Below are 17,683 nucleotides of genomic sequence, written 5' to 3' on the forward strand. Positions count from 1 at the left end.
ATGGATTTGGGGGGGCAACAACACATTCAAGAACTTTGGAGATGAAAGGGAGGTTGGAGATGGGGTTGTAGTTTTGAAAGGGAGAGGGACAGTACCTGAGGAGAGGGAACCATTTAGAATGCAAGCTAGCATGGGGGCAAGAAAGGGAAGTCGGCTGCTCATCAATTTAGCGGGAATGGGGTCAAGAGAGCAAGCGGTTGGACTCGTAGACAAGATGAGCTTGGAGAGTGCATGGAGGGAGATAGGCGAGAAATTAGAAAATGATTGGGGTTCAGAGCTAGGGCAGGGGGAACCTTGGGGGAGATTTGGTTTTGTGGGCAAGGAGAAGAGGCGATGCGGTAGCGGCAGCTGAAAAGTTGGTCTCAATCTTAGTGACAAAGATGTCTATGAGAAGTAGGGTGCCCTACTTTTATTTTAAACATGTATAGTTGGGTGTGGCATTTCTTGGTCATATTCTGTTTTTTAATGTAGGTAACTGTTACATAAAGGAATAGATTCTTTGGAAGATCAACTACTGAGTTAACAGAGAAAACGTGGAATCCTCTGCTTTTGAAGTAAGTACAATTTTTTTAATTTGTTCTCAGGATGTAGGTGCCATTGGCAAGGCCGACATTTATTTATGACATTTTTCAGAAAGCATGCTTTAAGTTCAAACAAATCGATGGGAATAAACCAAAGGTCATGAAATTTGAGCAAAGTTTTCTTCATAATATTTTCATCCTCTTATCTACACCAGCGACGCACTGTAGCATTTAAAAGATGAACATTTGGATTCCAGTGGTATGTGAATGCTGTAGTCTTGTAAATAGTTGATTGTATTACTGTGTTAGATGTATGAAGTTACACTAACGGATGTCTTTGAGTCAGAAGATGTGACTCATTTCATTTGGTAATATGCTCCCATCCCAGATGTTTAAACCAATGATAATGAAGAAAGGGAAGGTGTGTACACTGGTGCAAGAAGAGGTGGAGCACAAGATCCATCAGCCTGCAGCCAGAGAAAAGAGGCAGCAACTTATAACTCAGTTTGTTCATTAAATAAAAGCTATGAAACCAAATAAAATTGCATCACCTGTACCTCACCTCACCGCACCGCACCTCACCCTAACTGCCACGCAAAGACCTGCATTCTCAAAGGCTTCTATACCGTGCCTCCATAATACAGAAGTCATTCTCTCGCATTTTGTCAGCCAAGTCCACAGAGTTGCAGATATTCACAGAAATAAACTCAAGTCTGTGTGGTCAACCAGTTTTTTTTTTCTCACTGAGGGTACAGTGGTTATGTTACTGGGCTTGGACTAATAATCCAGAGAATGAGTGTACAAATCCGATCATGGCAGTTTGAAAATTTGAATTCAATTTTTAAAAAACCTAAAAATATGGAAATAACAAAACCCAACTGGTACCTTTTGGGAAAGAAACCTGCCATCCTTACCTGCTTTGGCGTATATGTGACTCCAGTCTCACACCAACGTGATTAACTCTTAACTGCCCTCTGAAGTGGCCTAGCAAGCCACTCAGTTGTATCAAACTGTAGCAGTTCAAAGAAAGCGGCTCACCATCTCTTTCCCAGGGCAACTAGAGATGAGCAATAAATGCCGGCCTTCTCAGTGACAGTCATATCCTGAGAATGAATTTTTAAAAAATTGGGCCGTAATTTACGGAGGAGGGCATCTTTCAGTGTGCTCGGTTAGTTAAACTTTTTTCTTCCCCTTAAGCTCAAAAATGTTTTGCCCTGTAAGGGCCATCTGGAACCTTGGTGAACGATGGGACCAACAGTGTATCTCCTTAACCAATAAGATTTAAGGATTGAGAAATAAACAGAAGTTGGACTGAGAAGGAGGTGAATTAGAGTCAAATCAGGTACAGAAAGAGAGGGAAAGAAAGATACAAAGGAAAAGTAATTTAAAAAAAAAAATAAATTTTAAAAATTTGGCATTTTTAAAATCTAGAACAATTCACAACCTGAAGGAACGAGACTCCACACTTATAATTGTTCACTTTCTGGGCAAGAGAGGTTTATTGGCAGACATTAATAATTATCACATTGTTAAAAGGGTATTTACACTGAATTAGTAGACTTAACTTTCTGTGGTGAGTATAACGGGCAATTAATGTGAAAATGCAGCAAAATCATGAAATTCCTAGGGAGGTTAAGAGTGAGATGCAGTTTTCGCAAAGCTAACGGCGGAATGGCCCAAATCGTCCAGCAACTTGTGGCAATTTGCAATTCACGGTATCTGTTCCTTGCCACAAGTTGCTGGCCGATTTGCGCATTAATAACGGCATTAATTTCAGCAAAATCTGTGCCAATATGTGCAGTGCTGTAATCCTTTTAGATATGCATTAGACACTGGATAATCAGAAGTGTTTCTCTTTGTTAGTGGGCATGCATTACAGGGGACAGTTGTCATCAGAGTGCTGTGTGTTCTGATTTTACAGGGTTTTTTTTCTCCTAGAAGACAGGCATACTCTTCTAGAAGGATTTTAGTCAACCCGGTATTTTCAAGTCTGCAGTAAAGTACCAACAGTAACATGCTATCCAACATCCGGCATAGGCTTGATGGGCCGAATGGCCTTCTGTGCTGTAACGATTCTATGACTCTGTGATATTGTCTGAAACACTTTTTGAATCTTTTAAAGGTATTGCTGAATTAGAATGTTTGTTTAAAACCTTGCCCCAATAGTTTGTCCAGCTTTTGATGAAATTTATACAAGTCACCATTATGTTTAGCAGTTTTCTTTCCATCGTGTAAAATACTGACTGCAGACAATAATAAACATTGAAATGTATAGGACTGTTGAATTGGTCTTTTTTGGTAGTTAACTACATGATACTGCAACATCGAAATATTTACTTGTGCAATTTATTGCTGTGATAAAGCACGTGATCAGGTAAAATGGTGACAGTTGATTTCAGTGCATTCTACTGTAGAAGTAGTGTCTATATTGACAGTACTCCCTGAAGGCTGATGTATAATGTTTCTTAAAAGTGCTGTAGACTATATGTAATCATGCAGAAATAGTGCTCTTGCACCAAGCCAAAGACACATGAAAACAATTTCAAAACAGATTTGCTCCTGTGTAAAGCAAGCCTTCCGGATATAACCCTTTGCAGTCTAAGACTTGTACACAGTTGGCCTAGGCATTTGCTGTATCTGTCAATAACAACTTGCATTTATGTAGCATATTTAACATAGCAAAACATCCCAAAGCACTTCAAAGGAGTGTAGACATCAGTCTTTTACCAGTGTATTTTTGTTTTTAGGTATTTATTTCTCCATTTGAACCCCTTTGCTTAATTTGGCATTAGTTCCTAACTGCTGTTGTAAAATGTTTATATTGAGAGCAGAAATTTTCTGTAGATTAGAGTGTAGTACTATACACTGGAGCTTGAACATCTCAACAACAAACAGTAAACAGCAACATTCCTGGGGAAATTCTATAGATAACCTTAGAAATAAAAATGTGTTATACAGATCTCTGTAAAAATGCATCACTGCATGTAAAGCATTAGATTCTGGAAGTTGCAGAGCATATTATGTAGCATAATTTCAGACATAAGCTCCTGAGTTTTATAATGGTTTAGAGTGGCAGGACAGCAGCATGTGCACAATGCATTGAGTGCAAGTGAACCATTAAATCTTCCCTCCATCATAAGGTCAGAAATGGGGATGTTCGCTGATGACTGCACAGTGTTCAGTTCCATTCGCAACCCCTCAGATAATGAAGCAGTCCGAGCCTGCATGCAGCAAGACCTGGACAACATCCAGGCTTGGGCTGATAAGTGGCAAGTAACATTCGTGCCAGATAAGTGCCAGGCAATGACCATCTCCAACAAGAGAGAGTCTAACCACCTCCCCTTGACATTCAACGGCATTACCATCGCCGAATCCCCCACCATCAACATCCTGGGGGTCACCATTGACCAGAAACTTAACTGGACCAGCCATATAAATACTGTGGCTACGAGAGCAGGTCAGAGGCTGGGTATTCTGCGGCGAGTGACTCAACTCCTGACTCCCCAAAGCCTTTCCACCATCTACAAGGCACAAGTCAGGAGTGTGATGGAATACTCTCCACTTGCCTGGATGAGTGCAGCTCCAACAACACTCAAGAAGCTCGACACCATCCAAGATAAAGCAGCCCGCTTGATTGGCACCCCATCCACCACCCGAAACATTCACTCCCTTCACCACCGACGCACTGTGGCTGCAGTGTGCACCATCCACAGGATGCACTGCAGCAACTCGCCAAGGCTTCTTCGACAGCACCTCCCAAACCCGCGACCTCTACCACCTAGAAGGACAAGGGCAGCAGGCGCATGGGAACAACACCACCTGCACGTTCCCCTCCAAGTCACACACCATCCCGACTTGGAAATATATCGCCGTTCCTTCATTGTCGCTGGGTCAAAATCCTGGAACTCCCTTCCTAACAGCACTGTGGGAGAACCGTCACCACACGGACTGCAGCGGTTCAAGAAGGCGGCTCACCACCACCTTCTCGAGGGCAATTAGGGATGGGCAATAAATGCCGGCCTTGCCAGCGACGCCCACATCCCGTGAACGAATAATAAAAAAAAATCAACATGTACATGGCAAGTTTTGTGTTTTTTATGAATACAAGAAATTTTGTATGCAGACGCTTGAAATTAGGTCATTTTCTTTACACTCAAGTTTAGTTGAATTTTCTACTTGCTGCAGACAAGTAAAGAAGTTGAATTCTGAATTCCACAGTCTTTTTATTTAACGATAGATTATTTTAATATTCCATTTGACAGTAACAAAAATACTCCATTATAATTTTCCTCCATTGCAGATGGAACTGTATTACAATAAGAGTTAAAAAAGATGCAAAAAGTGCCTTTAACATAGTAAAATGTCCCAAAGCACTTCACAGGAGTGATCATCAAACAAAATTTGACACTGAGTCACATAAGGAAATATTAGGACAGGTGACCAAAAGCTTGGCCAAAGAGATAGGTTTAAGGAGCGTCTCAAAGGAGGAGAGGTGGAGAGCTTTAGGGAGGAAATTCTAGATCTTAGGGCCTAGGCATCTTTTTGAACTCCTATTGTAATACAGTTCCATCTGCAATGGAGGAAAATTATAATGGGAGTACTTTTGCTACTGTCAAATGGAATATTAAAATAATCTATCGTTAGATAAAAAGACCATGGAATGCAGAATTCAACTTCTTTACTTGTCTGCAGCAAGTAGAAAATGTAACTAAACTATTGTAAAGAAAATGATCGAATTTCAAGCATCTGCATACAAAATTTCTTGTATTCATACAAAAAACAAAACTTGCCATGTACATGTTGATTTAATGGTTCACTTGCACTCAATGCACTACGCACATGCTGCTGTCCTGCCACTCTAAACCATTATAAAACTCAGGAGCTTATATCTGAAATTATGCTACATAATATGCTCTGCAACTTCCAGAATCTAATGAAAGCATGGCTGCCAATGGTGGAGTGATGAAAATTGGGGTGCAGAGATCTTGGAGTATTGCAGGGCTGGAGAAGGTTACAGAGATAGGGAGCGGCGAGGCCATGAGGGATTTGAAAACAAGGATGAGAATTTTAAAATTGAGGCACTGCCGGACCGGGAGCTAATAGGTCAGCGAGCACAGGGGTGATGGGCGAATGGGATTTGGTGAGAGTTAGGATAAAGGCAGCAGAGTTTTGGATGAGCTCAAATGTATGGAGGATGGAAGGAGGTAGGCTGGCCAGGAGAGCATTGGAATAGTCGAGTCTAGAAGTGGCGAAGGCATGAACGAGGGTTTCAGCAGCAGATGAGCTGAGGTGGGGCGGAGACTGGCGATGTTTTGGAGGTGGAAGTAGGCGGTCTTGGTGATGGAGAGGCTATGGGGTCGGAAGCTCAGCTCAGGGTAAAATAGGATGCCAAGGTTGCAAACAGCTTGGTCATTCCCTAGACCTGATGGTAAACCCCAGCATGGGTGCAGAATAAACGCAGAATCCAGTAGTATTTATTTTTCCCACTTGGATGAATAATGATAAACCTGCAGTCAAGGCGTAATCCTATATTTGTGTGTGTCTGATTAGGGTTAATGTCTTTAGACATACTCTTCTAACATTGAGTAATGACAGTGCCTCAGTATTGGGCTAACATGTCATCCATCAAGATGGAGAGCATCATGGATACTTTTTGTTTTCTTCGTTTGTGAGCTTCACAAGATAGAAGATAGAAGAAAGAGAGACTGCCTCCCGGGAAAAGAACATGATTCCAGACACTACCTCTTACATGTTGGAACATGGAGCAAGAGACTAGAACATTAACATTAGATCATTAAAACATGCCATTTTGATTGATCCCTGCTTCTGACAGTGTAACATCGTGATTGCAATGCTGCATCTTGTTGTCTGATACATTAAACTAGCTGCCATATTGTACATAAGGGTAGCAAAGGGTAATACTTGGCTTCTGTAACAAGATTTATCTGCTAATACTTCTGTCTTACCACCAGCTGCTATTAGTCTGACACAGTGGTAAGGTATCCAGTTGTTCAATGCTAAATGCCTGTGACTAACCAGCATTGCTGATGTTGCTGGATTTACTGTGTGTTAGCACTGTCCTGAGCCTCCAGATAAAGTCCACCAGGAGAAAAATAATAATAGTCAGCAAATACAATGAATGGAGGAGCTATACTTCCATGAGATTATAATAATGAGGTGTGACTGTGATTCATTATATTACGATTTCAGTTTAAAAATGTTGAGCAAAAGCCTAGGTTAGCCGTATTGAATCTATGGATCAGAAACAATAACTTGCATTTATGTACCAACTTTAATATAGAAAAACGTAATCAGAAGCATCATCGGAGAAAAATGGATGTTGAGCCACAGAAGGAGAAAAATAGGAGGGGTGACCAAGAGCTTAGTCAAAGAGGTGAATTTTAGGAAGGCGTAAAAGGAGAGGGAGGTGGAGAGGTTTAGGGACGGAATTCGAGTGCAGTGCTTAGATAACTGAAGGCATGATAGCCAATGGTGAGGTGAAGGGGTGGCAGGCCAGAGTCGGAGGGGTTATAGGGCTAGAGGAGGTTACAGAAATAGGGAGGGGTGAGGCTGTGAAGGGATTTAAACATGAGAATGAGAATTTGAAATTTCAGGCATTGGGGATTATGAGCCAATGTAGGTCAGTGAGAATAGGGGTGATGGGTGAGTGGGGTTTGGTGTGGGATAGGATACAGGCAGCATATGATCTGAAGTTTGTGGAGGGTGGGAGGCTGGCCATCCAGGCGATCATTAAAATAGTGGAGCCTGGAGGTGACAAAGACATGGATGAGGGTTTCAACAACAGATGAGCTGAGGCAGGGGCGGAAACAGGTGATGTTACGGAGGTGGAAGTAGGTGGTCTTTGTGATGGAAAAGACATGGGGTTAGAAACTCAGCTCAAGGTCGAATAGGACCCTGAGACAATGGTCGGGGAGGGAGTTGGAATCGGTGATGAGTATATGGAGTTTGTGGCGAGGGCCAACCATGACGGCTTCAGTCTTCCCAGTATTTAACTGGAGGAAATTGCAGCTCATCCAAGACTGGTGTTGGACAAGCAGCCTAGCAACACAGAGGCAGTGGAGAAAATGTTAAATTCTAGCAGCAGAGTATAGTGGAATAATTCTGAATACACAGCTATGCTTTAACTGTGACTGCTACTTGTTGGCATTTCCAGTCACTGAACCTTGCTTGATAGGATAGGTGTTTTGCCTTGTTTTAGTTCTGTGTGAAAGCAGCACTGTTATTTAATTTGGCAGATGTATAGCATCAGCAACAACAGTTTCCATGTTAATCATGAGTTGTTGGTTTCATTCCTGTTGCAACATAGAGTCTGCAATAGTACTGAAAGCAGAAAAAGAGTCTTGTGTTTATTTTGAACACTATTTTTCATTACGTCGTGCTTTTAAGCACAAGCGGAGTAAATCTGAAGAAAGATAACTGATAAATAGGCATCATGCAATTGGATTGAGTTTTATTTTCCCTTCACCTGATTTGCATACAAATGTACATTGTTGGCATTTGTACAACTGCTTCTGATAGCTGTTATTTATGTGTAGCACTTCCGCTTTGCCTAATGATTGCAGATGTAAAATTGTTTGGCTGCATTACATGAGTTCGGTCATGAGAAAAACTTGAAGCAGTTTGAAAGACCAATTGTTGTGTTACAAGTTATTAATAACAGCCTCTGTCAGGATATCTCATGTAATGGAAAGATTGCTTTATGTCCGGTGACATTTCTTCAACTGACTTTAGACAAGCTGAGTTAGAATAGAATTTTAAAGGATTTTTTCCCCTAAACAATCAAATTATAATATGCAGAACATTTGAAAAGGATAGCAATCAAACTAAGATGAATTTTGATACAGAAAATTTAAAAATTAAATTTAAAACATTTGCAAATCTGAATTTTTCTTAACGTTGAGCCTTGAGAGGATTTGTTGCAAAGATGCCTCCATCCATCAAGATGTTTGCCTGTAACTGAAACTGATAACCAGAATATTGTTCCTACACAGATAAACTTTCAGGAATTGATAGGTGAGTGTGAATAAAAATGAAGGTACATTTTTCTGGAGAAGTTTTAGTCAAAATAAAACTCTCAAATGTTAATTTACTTATGCTGGTTCTCTGCCAAATTCTCACAGACATGGTAGTCATGGCGAATCAAAGAAAGCAGCCTTTATTTTACCAATTTTAGCCTTGGAACTTCTCTTAGCATAATTTACTTAGCAACACTCTTCTGTGATCTGGCTTTAGTCAGGTTTGTTAGATTGTTGAGTATTTTTTATTGAAGATCATTCTCCACCCTAGCTTTATAGTGTGCATATAATGATCTAGACGTGAGAGGTGGCAAACTCTACTGATGCCAGTGCTGGTTTGTGAACCAGCCAGTAGGAAGTGGATGTATGTAAATCAGGTTTCCATACTGCTTCAATGGGACACTAACCTTCACTGGCACTCACTAAGCATTTTTAAAATTTATTTAACTCTTAGTGACATAAAGGGCTCTAATTTTTATTTGAAATCAGTAGCAGGCATCTAAACTATACTGTCTAAAGTTCTATTGTATATTATGTTACTTGAACTAGACAGGATCTTTTGTTGTAGTTATCTTATCACTGGTGTCCTTGACTACTCTGCTGAAAACCATTTCAACAAACACTACCTTAACTGACACAACTACAGTTATATGCTGCAGCTGAACACCCTGAGCTGATAGTCTTCACAGAAATGCGGCTGGGTTTTGAGGATGGGTCTAAATCTCACATACCTCAATATACCTTGTTAGAAAGGAGAGGATAGGTGGGGGTGAGGGTGGAGTAGCTACCTAATGGTAATGAGAGATTTCAATTATCCACTTATAAGGTCGACAATCGAGGGGCGGGCACAAGAGAAGGGAGACTCCAAGAACATTTAATGTTTCAATCAATGATTGCTTCTTGATTTAGTACTAGAGGGGATAACATCTTAGAATCAGTGTTCAGTAATGAGGCACAGTTGATAGGTGATCTAGAGGTGGGGGAGCAACTTACTGATTTGGACTACATTATAAGATTTTAAATATGGGGTGTCACACATTTAATAATACTATGCTGGTGCCACATTTTCAAAAGGCTTCTTTTCAAAAATAGAGAGAATAGGAAATGGGACAACTCCAAAAACAATCCTGAAAGATTGTGAAACATGTATCTCTAAGGAGGAGAAGAGTGGATACCGAGAGAAAGCTACAATGATTTCATGGGGATTTAGATAACTTACATGCAAAAAAAAAAGCATTTTAAGGCTTGAAAAATGAATAATAGTCTTTCAGACAGGGGAAGGTATAATTTTATGCACTTCTATTATATTGCTCCACAATCTGCAGTGTTCCAATGAAAAAGCCCCAATTTATCAAGTGTTTCTTTGTTTTTGTATTTCTGCATACCAGGCAGGATCCTAGAGAATCTGGTCTGGACCCTGTTTAAAGCTTCAGTATACTTCCTATAATGTGAAGCCCATTACTGCACACAGTACTCCAACTGAGGTCTTAAGGTTTTATAGTGGTCTTTATCACCTCTTGGATTTTATATTCTATAAAACTTGTGGTAAAACCTAGAATTAACTATTTTTGCAACCTTTTCAACCTGAGATGCTGTCTTTAATGTACTGTGAACTTGTACCCCTAATTCCTTCCGCTGTTCCACAGCGCTGAGTCTACTTCCTTTCAAAGTATAATTGCTGCTGCTTTTTTGTTAAACCAAAATACTCTCACTGACGTTGAATTCCATCTGACACTTTTTAAAATTCGTTCATGGGATGTGGGCGTCGCTGGCAAGGCCAGCATTTATTGCCCATCCCTAATTGCCCTTGAGAAGGTGGTGACCTGCCTTCTTGAACCTCTGCAGTCCGTGTGGTGAAGGTTCTCTCACAATGCTGTTAGGTAGGGAGTTCCAGGATTTTGACCCAGCGACAATGAAGGAACGGCGATATATTTCCAAGTTGGGATGGTGTGTGACTTGGAGGGGAACGTGCAGGTGGTGTTGTTCCCATGTGCCTGCTGCCCTTGTTCTTCTAGGTGGTAGAGATCGTGGGTTTGGGAGGTGCTGTTGAAGCCTTGGCGAGTTGCTGCAGTGCATCCTGTGGATGGTACACACTGCAGCCACTGTGCACTGGTAGTGAAGGGAGTGAATGTTTAGGGTGGTGGATGGGGTGCCAATCAAGCAGGCTGCTTTGTCCTGGATGGTGTCAAGCTTCTTGAGTGTTGTTGGAGCTGCACTCATCCAGGCAAGTGGAGAGTATTCCATCACATTCCTGACATGTGCTTTGTAGAAAGATTTTGGGAAGTCAGGAGGTGAGTCATTCGCCACAGAATACCCAGCCTCTGACCTGCTTTTGTAGCCACAGTATTTATGTGACTGATCCAGTTAAGTTTCTGGTCAATGGTGACCCCCAGGATGTTGATGGTGGGGGATTCGGCGATGGTAATGCTGTAGAATGTCAAAGGGAGGTGGCTAGACTCTCTTGTTGGAGATGGTCATTGCCTGGCACTTGTCTGGCACAAATGTTACTTGCCACATATCAGCCCAAGCCTGGATGTTGTCCAGGTCTTGCTGTATGCTGGCATGGACTGTTTCATTATCTGAGGTGTTGCGAATGAAACTGAACACTGTGCAAGCATCAGCGAACATCCCCATTTCAGACCTTATGATGAAGCAGCTGAAGATGGTTGGGCCTAGGACACTGCCCTGAGGAACCCTTGCAGCAATGTCCTGAGGCTGAGATGATTGGCCTCCAACAACCACTGCCATCTTCCTTTGTGCTAGGTATGACTCCAGCCACTGGAGAGTTTACCCCCTGATTCCCATTGACTTCAATTTTACTAGGGCTCCTTGGTGCCACACTCGGTCAAATGATGGCTTGATGTGAAGGGCAGTCCCTCTCACCTCACCTCTGGAATTCAGCTCTTTTGTCAATGTTTGGACCAAGGCTGTAATGAGGTCTGGAGCCGAGTAGTTCTGGCGGAACCCAAACTGAGCATTGGTGAGCAGGTTATTGGTGAGTAAGTGCCGCTTGGTAGCACTGTCGATGACACCTTCCATCAATTTGCTGATGATTGAGAGTAGACTGATGGGGCGGTAATTGGCCAGATTGGATTTGTCCGGCTTTTTGTGGATAGGACATACTGGGCAATTTTCCACATTGTCGGGTTGTTGCTAATATTGTAGCTGTACTGGTACAGTTTGGCTAGAGGAGTGGCTAGTTCTGGAGCACAAGTCTTCAGCACTACAGCCGGGATGTTGTTGGGGCCCATGGCCTTTGTATCATCCAGTGCACTCAGCCGTTTCTTGATATCACGTGGAGTGAATCGAATTGACTGAATACTGGCTTCTGTGATGGTGGGAATATAGTGAGGAGGCCGAGATGGATCATCCACTCGGCACTTCTGGCTGAAGATGGTTGCAAATGCTTCAGCCTTGTCTTTTGCACTCATGTGCTGGACTCTGCCGTCATTGAGGATGGGGACGTTTGCAGAGTCCTCCTCCTCCTGTTAGTTGTTTAATTGTCCACCACCGTTCACAACTGGATGCGGCAGAACTGCAGAGCTTTGATCTGATCCGTTGGTTGTGGAATCGCTTAGCTCTGTCTATAGCATGTTGCTTCCGCTGTTTAGCATGCATGTAGTCCTGTGTTGCAGCTTCACCAGGTTGGCACCTCATTTTTAGGTGTGCCTGGTGCTGCTCATTACATTCCTCATTGAACCAGGGTTGATCCCCTGGCTTGTTGGTAATGGTAGAGTGAGGGATATGCTGGGCCACGAGGTTACAGATTGTGCTGGAATACAATTCTGTTGCTGCTGATAGCCCACAGCACCTCATGGATGCCCAGTTTTGAGCTGCTAGATCTGTTCTGAATCTATCCCATTTAGCATGGTGGTAGTGCCACACAACATGTTGGATGGTGTCCTCAGTGTGAAGACGGGACTTCGTCTCCACAAGGGCTGTACGGTGGTCACTCCGACCAATACTGTCATGGACAGATGTTTCTGTGACAGGTAGATTGGTGAGGACGAGGTCAAGTATCTTTTTCCCTCGTGTTGGTTCGCTGACCACCTGCCGCAGGCCCAGTCTGGCAGCTATGTCCTTCAGGACTCGGCCAGCTCGGTCAGTAGTGGTGCTACCGAGCCACTCTTGGTGATGGACATGGAAGTCCCCCACCCAGAATACATCTGTGCCCTTGCTATCCTCAGTGCTTCTCAACATGGAGGAGGACTGATTCATCAGCTGAGGGAGTGCGGTAGGTGGTAATCAGCAGAAGGTTTTCTTGCCCATGTTTGACCTGATGCCATGAGATTTTATGGTGTCTGGAGTCAATGTTGAGGACTCCCAGGGCCACTCCCTCCTGACTGTATATCACTGTACCGCAACCCCTGATGGGTCTGTCCTGCCGGTGGGAGAGGGATGGTGATGGAAGATTCTGGGATGTTGGCTGAAAGGTATGATTCTGAGAGTATGGCTGTGTCAGGCTGTTGCTTGACTCGTCTGTGGGACAGCTCTCCCAATTTTGGCACAAGTCCCCAGATGTTCGTGAGGAGGACTTAGCATGGTCGATTCGGCTTGGTTTGCCTTGTGGTCCGATGCCGGGTGGTCCATCCGGTTTTATTCTTATGACTTTTTGTAGCTTGAGTGGCTTGCTAGGACATTTCAGAAGGCGATTAAGAATCAACCATGTTGCTGTGGGTCTGGAGTCACATGTAGACCAGACCGGGTAAAGATGGCAAGTTTCCTTCCCCAAAGGACATTAGCGAACCAGATGGGTTTTTACGACAATCCAGTAGTTTCATGGCCACCATTACTGATACTAGTTTTTTTTTATTGCAGATTTTATTTAATTAATTGAATTTAAATAGCATGGATGCCGTGGCGGGATTTGAACTGATGATTCTGTATTATTAGTCCAGGCCTCTGGATTACTAGTCCAGTAACATAATCACTTTGCTACCGTTCCCCCAACTTATCAATATCCCTTTGTACCTTCCTTTGGTCTCTGAAGAATTAACTATACCTCCTATTTTGGTATCGCTTGCATATTTTGACACCACTCCATCTAAGCCTATATCCACATCATTGATGAACACAGAGCAGAAGTGGTCCCAGATCTGAATCCTGTGGGACACCGCTACCTACTTCCAACCATTTGGAAAAACTGCCCTTAACTCCTCCTCTGTTTTCTTCCTTCAAACCACTTTTTAATCCAGTTTGCTCTCCTCCCACTAATTCCATATCCTTTAAACTCCTCTATTAATCTCTCTTGTGGTAACTTGTCAAAGGATTTCCTAAAGTCCATATTTTCCTGATCTATTATGTTACCTCCTCAAAGAAATCTGAGGTTTGTCAAGTACGATCATCCCTTTTGAAATCCATGCTGGCTACTATCTAGATATGTGGTAATTTCATCTTTAATTAAAGACTCTAAAATTTTCTCTATCTCAGACGTTAAACGAAATAACCTGTAATCACTCGGATTAACTCTGTCTCCCTTTTTGAAAACGGGTATTACATAGGCTACTCTCCAGTCCTCTGGCATACATTCACATTCAATACAGCCTTAAAATATAATTTCTAGGGCCTCAACAATTTCCTCCTCTTTCTCCCTCAGGATCCTAGGATGCATTCTGCTTTGGCCCTGATGCTTTTGCTTTCCTTTAACCCAGAGGTTCTCAAACTTTTTTAGCTGAGCCCCCCTTCAGAGATTCACACCATATGCACGCCTCCCTCTTTCTAAGAAACTGTTGTTTTGCACGAAACATGAGGATTTTATTTTCTCGGCTAACATAACATTGCTTAAGACAGAAAGCAACATAAATAGTACAGTACCTTTACTATAATACTGAATAAGCTCTAACATAAAAGAACACTTGATAACTAACCTTTATCTCAGTTAGTAGGATGTGCCTGTTTACTAGCGCACAATTTGTGGAGTCTTTGTTTGATTTTGGAGAGTTCCACCCGCAAATCAATCTGCGTTCAAGTGGCTTCTATAATTGTTTTTGATGTAAGTAAGTGAATAAAAACCCACTTCACAAAGATATGTTGAGACAAAGTGAATAAATATTTCAACGGCTCTTCGGGACAACTCAGGGAACTCTTCTTGATTTGAGAGGCAGAACTGATCAAGAGGCGTGACTATGAAGTTATCTGTCAAAACAGAGTCACTAGCAACATTGATCAAATTCTTTTTTTGACTCGCTGCAATCTTGGCCTTTGCTACAAAGTCCTTTCAAAATGGAATTCGAACCCAGGTGAAATCCTGCAGTTCATTTGCCTCTCTTTCAGGAAATTATTTGCTGAATTTTGTGCAAAGCTGACACAAATGCTCCAGAATTACATCATTAACCTCTAGGACCAACATTTCACATCCATGATAACAGAAGATATTGTTGGGAACATAGTTACATTGTCTTGCAGCACATAGCTACACCATAGCAAGAGTTTTTTTGGCGAAGCTCGGTACTTTTTCATGCATGATAAAAAATGTTAACCGTTCTTACTCTTACATTGAGCTTGTAAAATATGTGAACAAATAACCTAGTAAAACTTGGAAGCGCTAGTCGAGGAAATGAGAGTGAAGTAGTAATTTAGAGTCTTATCAAAAATATGCGGCACTCCTCCCTCAGTTAGGAGATTCTCGCCAAAATGTTAGCATGAGACAACCATTGAATGTCTGTATGAAGCAGAAGTTGCCAGTGCAAGGATCCCATCTCTTCACATAGCACTGAGGTATGAGTTTAGTGGTCGAGATTTTATGTGGTTCACAACCTTTACAATTTTACAACACCAAGTTATAGTCCAGCAATTTTATTTTAAATTCACAAGCTTTCGGAGGCTTTCTCCTTCCTCAGGTGAACGATGTGGAAAAGCTTGTGAATTTAAAATAAAATTGCTGGACTATAATTTGGTGTTGTAAAATTGTTTACAATTGTCAACCCCAGTCCATCACCGGCATCTCCACATCATCACAATCTTTACAGCAGCAGCTAGTACATCTGACAGCTCTTTTGGCATTACTTTTGTGGCTAGTGCCTTCCTCTGTATACAACAGTAGCACCATACACAGCGTGGTGCAACAGCTTTCACCCAGCAACAAGTCCATTAATGTGTCCAGTCATGCCTTTTGCCCCATCCGTGCAAATCTCAACACAACAATTCCACTCAATATTTTTGTCTGTCATGTATTGGTCTAAAGTTTTCAGCAACTTCTCACTAGTAGTTCTCGTTGGGGCAGAACAGTAAAGCACTTCCTTCGCACTACAAATTAAAAGTTGTCTTTAAACTCAGATGAGCTGATTTATCGACTGAAAACCATCATTTGTGTTGCATTGGCGCAGCCAGTACTCTTGATAATTTGTAGTACGAAGAAAGGGCTTTGCATTACTGCTTCGACTAGCTGCTCCTTGATGTTTACTGCCATATTAGCAGTTCTGCAGCTAACATGTTGTCAGATTGTGGGATGAGACTTAACTGGGCATCAACTTTCCTTCCACATACTAACAATGCTATTTCAATCGCTGCTGGCAGTACAAGATTTTCACCAATCATGAGAGATTTATCACTTCTTGCTATATATGAGTCAGCTATGTAGGATACTTACAAGTGCTTTGGCAAGGGTAGCACTGTGTTCTTTGATTACCGTCATCTATCCTTTCAGCTGAAAGAGCTTTTGAAAAAAATATTGTGGTTTGAGGGCAGGATGTTTGGTCTCCCAGTGGCGTTCTAGTTTGCTTGGTTTCATACTATGCTGAGCAAGTACTTCAGCACAACCAATGCATTGCAATCGTGATCTTCGTCAAAATCAGTAAATGTGAATCCCAAGTCCAAGTAGGAAGGATTGTAATTGTATGTTTTTCTTTTATCCAACTCTAAATGTTCCTTCCCTGCAGTCAATACCCTCAATGTTACTCTTCAAAAAAAAATGTTGCACTCCTTCACAATTATCTATCACCAAACGTCACACTCACGTCAGTTATATAGCAAGTGGGAGCTGGGGGGCTCCCAGTGTTCAGAACACTTTCATTTGAAATGGCAGATCAGTGCAGATATCAATTCAGACAAGGATCATCTGGACTGTTAGCTAACGATAATGTCAAAAGACTCTGCTTATCTGGTGGGTGCCTGCGGCTGCCACCGATGCAGCCTCACCCCACCTTCTTTCCTTACTTTGGCAGACTGGCAATCAAAAGTCTGAATTTCTTCAAGTTTTAAAGAAACTGTGTAAATTTAAGTTTAAATTCAAAGAATAAGTATACAACGATGCAGCCTCTCATAGGGCGATCTCAGCACAGCGTATGAATTCCCGCTGATTTCCAGAAGTGGAAGTTGGACCAATTGGAGCTGTTTCTCGTACGTAGTAACCGATTACTGTGCACCAGACACAGCTCTAATGGTCCAACTTCCGTTTATTGAAAGGCATAGAGGAAATCAAGTAATTCAGCCATTGCACTGCAAGATTGGATATTGAGAGAATTGAGGGATTGAAATCTGAAGGGAGCTGATTAATTAACAGGAAGGCAAATAGAGTTGGATGATGAGTGGAGGTGGTCATTGATATGAAGAAGGAACTAGCTGAGCTATCACTACAGCACGGATAGAGATTAATTATTTTAATTAATGAAATTGAGAGGGAGTTGGATAGCCATGAAACATGGCTTTTTGTGGGAGGCAATATAATAACTTATTGAGAAGTACACAACACCATACCCTGCAAAGGGTTTTGCAGATATACAAGGCAATGACAGATTGTTCATAAGTTTTCCACAGAGTTTCAGAGATGCATACCAGAGACAAGTGGAACGACTGTGCCATAAACCATAATGCTGATCATGGATTAGAGCAAAATTTTAAAGGTGATAATTTAAGAGTTCTGTGCCAGCTGGAATAATCAGTTACTTCACTTCTACACATACTAGAACCAGGTGAAAGCAGCAAAGAACTGCCACAGTTGGTTTATAGTGCCAAATAATATATGACTGATTCATTGGGGTAGAAGTTGCTCGGAGCGGCGAGCCCGCACTGCTCACCGCTCCATGGATTTATACTAACTCACTAACCCAAGAGCCCAGCATCAGTTCAGGCGAAGCTAGGACCCTGGGAGAAGCGAGTGGATCGATCGCTCCCCTGACCAATCAGATC

At 42.1% G+C, this 17,683-nt stretch overlaps 1 protein-coding gene across 11 annotated transcripts in view; it reads left to right on the plus strand.

Annotated features, from left to right (window-relative positions):
- The window catches only part of LOC137323874 (microtubule-associated protein 2-like), a 329,190-nt gene that overhangs the window by 27,781 nt on the left and 283,726 nt on the right, over positions 1–17,683 (plus strand). For 10 of the 11 annotated variants that reach the window (XR_010963461.1, XM_067987893.1, XM_067987900.1 and 7 more), the window contains exon 2: positions 472–554. The exons of the other annotated variant lie outside the window; for it this stretch is intronic. The gene's annotated coding sequence lies outside the window, so the exon portion shown is untranslated. The remainder of the gene's footprint in view (positions 1–471; positions 555–17,683) is intronic. 11 annotated transcript variants of the gene reach the window in all.

Source organism: Heptranchias perlo, chromosome 7, assembly GCF_035084215.1.
Source record: "Heptranchias perlo isolate sHepPer1 chromosome 7, sHepPer1.hap1, whole genome shotgun sequence".
In the NCBI taxonomy this organism is placed as follows: domain Eukaryota; kingdom Metazoa; phylum Chordata; class Chondrichthyes; order Hexanchiformes; family Hexanchidae; genus Heptranchias; species Heptranchias perlo.